Below are 3,696 nucleotides of genomic sequence, written 5' to 3'. Positions count from 1 at the left end.
GGCCAGGAGCATTAAACTTTATGGCATCTCCTGCCTTACTGGGACATTGTTTGCTGATATGTCCAGGCTTCTTACTTGAATAACTTTTATGAGCCAAGTCTGATTTATTAATTTTTTTCTGTCCTTGATTAGGAAGATTTTGGATAATGTTCTGGCTTTGTGAGATTGTTGTAAAGGGTACACCTTAAAAATATGAAGTAGCAACCTCCACACATGCTTTAAATAAATTTCCAGATTTTTAAATAGATTTTTAAATAGAAGAGACTGACAAGCAAGTGCAGCATTCTCAAAGGCCAGTTGTTTTAAAAACAATATCTTTTGCTTCAGAGCTAAGAACTACTTTTTCTATAGGCTCTGTCAGCTGAGCAACAGATTCCTCAAAATGTTTTTCTGCTTTCTGTATTATATTAGCAAGCCTTTCAGTATTTGTATCTCTATTAAGCAAGTGTCTCCGTGCTTTCTAGGGATGCAGCTGAGTTATTTACTAGAGCTTCCTTCGTCATTTTTTGTTGACTCATTTCTTCAAACCATTCCCCTGTACCCATAAACATTTCATATGTTAACTCTTTCATTCCTCTCTTTTTTCAGACATCTTAGATAACTCTTTTTGAGGCAAATTCTTAAATATATCTATCCACTGTAAAAATTCATCTTTAGTTAGATAGGCTCTGGCAATTTTAAACCAATCATGAGGAGTCATAATCAACTTAAATGCCAAAGGTTCCCACAAGGGATCCTTATCCTCTTTGTTATTCTTCATCCTCACTGGGAAACAGCCTAACAACTTACCCTGTTGCCGAGCTTGAAGTACACCAGCAGCAGATCTGATAGGCCCCTTTGGTTTTTTGTACATTTCTCAGGGGGTCTTGTGGAATGACTTATCTTTAAATTCTGCATGGTAGGCCATTTATGTTTATGATAGTTTGTTCATTTCTTTTCTGAGTCAGATTCTTCCTCTGAGATTGATTTTTTCTCTTCACAGAAGTGGGGACCTGAACTCAGATCCCAAACATTCCGGTAAATGCCAGGCACAGAGACATGTGCCTACAGTTTCAGCACTCGGGAGAGAAGAGAATCACTAGGGCTTGCTGGCCAGTCAGTCTAGGCAGATTGTTTCAGAAACTGAAGAGGAGGAAGGGAAAATAAAAAAGGCCTTCAGCACTGACCTCTGCACCCACCGCTCTCCAGCAGCCACCGCTGCAGGCAAGCGCATGCGCACATACAAATTGAGCATATAATGGAGAGTCTCACAACCTGGGGAAAGTAGCAGGGCAGAGGTTGATCGATAAGTGCTAAGGTAAAGTTATATAGAAGCAAGGAGTTCTTGAGAACTGTTTCCCAGCAGAGTGATTACAGATATGTACTAAGGGCATGTAAACTGTGTACCATGTGTTTATAAAAGCTAAGAAGGAATTATAAATACTTCTACAATAAATAACTGATGAACGTTTAAAGAGATAAAAATGGGGGAAAGGTCCTGCAGAGCTCAGCAGCCAAGATGGGTGACTTCACCGAGAACCAGACCACAGAGTTCAAGGAGGCTTTCCAGCTGTTTGACCGAACAGGCGATGCAAGATCCTGTACAGTCATTGTGGGGATGTGATGCGGGCCCTGCCAGAACCCTAACAACGCCGAGGTACTGGCCGGCGAACCCCAAGCGTGATGAGATGAATGGGAAGGTGCTGGACTTCGGGCACTTCCTGCCTAGGTTGCAGACCATGTCCAAAGCAAGGACCAGGGAACCTATGAGGATTATGTTGAAGGTCTTCGTGTGTTTGACAAGGAAGGGAATGGCACCGTCATGGGTGCTGAAATCTGTCATGTCCTAGTCACACTGAGTGAGAAGATGACAGAGGAAGATGTAGAGATGCTAGTGGCAGGGCATGAGGACAGCAACGGATGCATCAAATATGAAGAGCTTGTCTGGATGTTGCTGAATGACTGAGGACATTTCTATATCCCGAGCCTAGATTTCTGTGTGGCCCCAGAGGCCCCATATCACAGCACCTTGCCCTTCTTGTTTCTTATGGAAGATGTTTGCCTTCACCAAATAAAATTTACTCTCCATGAAAAAAAAAGAGATAAAAATTCTTAACCTGACTTAAACATTATACATTGTACACATGTGTATCAAAGAGTTACATGATACTTCATTAACGTATCATTTTTGTGTTTTTTTTAAATGGAGTTTCATATTGGCTTTTGGTTTGCTGCATATTGCTTTTATTATGTTTAGGTATAGGCCTTGTATTCCTGATGTCTCCAAAACTTTTAATGTGAACAGGTGTTGTATTTTTTCAAATGCTTTTTTCAGTATCTATGTGATGACCATGTGATTTTTTCCCTTTGAGATTGTTTATATAGTGGATTATGTTAATGTATTTTCATATTGAACCAACCTTGCAAGTCTGGGATGAAGCCTACTTGATCGTAGTGAATGAAGGTTTTAATGTGTTCTTGGATTTGGTTTGTGAGAATTTTATTTAGTAAGTTTGCGTCAATATTCATAAAGAATATTGTCTGAAGTTCTCTTTCTTTTGTTGGGTCCTCATATGGTTTAGGTATCAGAGTAATTTGTGTCTTCATAGAATGAATTAGATAATTTTTCTGCTGTTTCTAGTTTATGGAATATTTTGAGGAGTATTAGTATTATCTCTTCATTGAAGAGTCTGGTAGAATTCTGCACTAAAACCACCTGGCTTTTATTTTGGTTGATAGGTTTCTAATGATTACTTCTATTTCCTTAGGAGGCATGAAACTTTAGGTTGTTTACTTGATCAGGATCTTACATTCATAGGTCTTACCTGTCTACAAAAACATTCATTTTACCTAGATTTTACAGTTTTCAGGACTATAGGCCTTTGTAGTAAGATCTGATGGTTGTTTCTAATTTCCTCAGTTTCCCTTGTTATATTTACTTATTTATTTCTGATTTCATTAATTTGGACACTGTCTCTGTGACCTTTATGTAGTTTCAATAAGGGTGTTTCTATCTTGTTGATTTTCCATGAACTGCCTTTTGGTTTGGGTGACTCTTTTTATTGCCCTCCTTGATTCTATTTGGTTGATTTTATTCCCAAGTTTGGCTATTTCCTGCCATCTACTCCTCTTGGGTGTGTTTGCTTCTTTTTGTTCTAGTGCTTTAAGGTGTGCTGTAAGGTAGGTGGTATAGGATCTCTTCAATTTATAAAGGCAGTGAGTGCTTTCATTGTGTCTCACAAGTTTGTGTATGCTGTGCCCTCATGTTCATTGAATTATAGACAGTCTTAAATTTCTCTTTATTTTTTCCCTTACCAAGTTATTATTGAGTAGACAGTTGTTCAGTTTCCATGAGTATGTGGGCTCTGCTTTTCTTCTTCTTGTTCTTACTGAAATGCAGCCTTTTTTCCATGGCGATTTGATAGAATGCATAGGAGTATTTCAGTCTTCTTGTATCTATTAAGGCTTATTTTGTGTCTGTTTATATGATCAATTTTGGAGAAGGTTCAATGAGGTGATGAGAAAGTTAGATTCTCTTGTTTTGGGGTGTAATGTTCTGTAGATATCTGTTAAATCCATTTGATTCATAACTTCTGAGAGTTTTATTGTATCTCTGTTTAGTTTCTGTTTCAATGACCTGTACATTGGTAAGAGGGGTGTTGGAATCTTCTACTATTACTGTGCAAGGCTCAGTGTATATTTTGAGATTTAGTTAAC

The 3,696-nt window shown here is 38.3% G+C and overlaps 1 pseudogene; it reads left to right on the top strand.

The window, feature by feature from the left end:
- The first annotated feature begins 1,498 nt into the window (after window positions 1-1,498).
- LOC114615434 lies at window positions 1,499-1,945 on the top strand (annotated as a pseudogene).
- Window positions 1,946-3,696: the final 1,751 nt, after the last annotated feature.

The sequence above is a fragment of the Grammomys surdaster genome, unplaced genomic scaffold, assembly GCF_004785775.1.
Source record: "Grammomys surdaster isolate TR1022 unplaced genomic scaffold, NIH_TR_1.0 126678, whole genome shotgun sequence".
Lineage (NCBI taxonomy): Eukaryota > Metazoa > Chordata > Mammalia > Rodentia > Muridae > Grammomys > Grammomys surdaster.
This window is presented reverse-complemented; position numbering and strand designations above follow the sequence as displayed.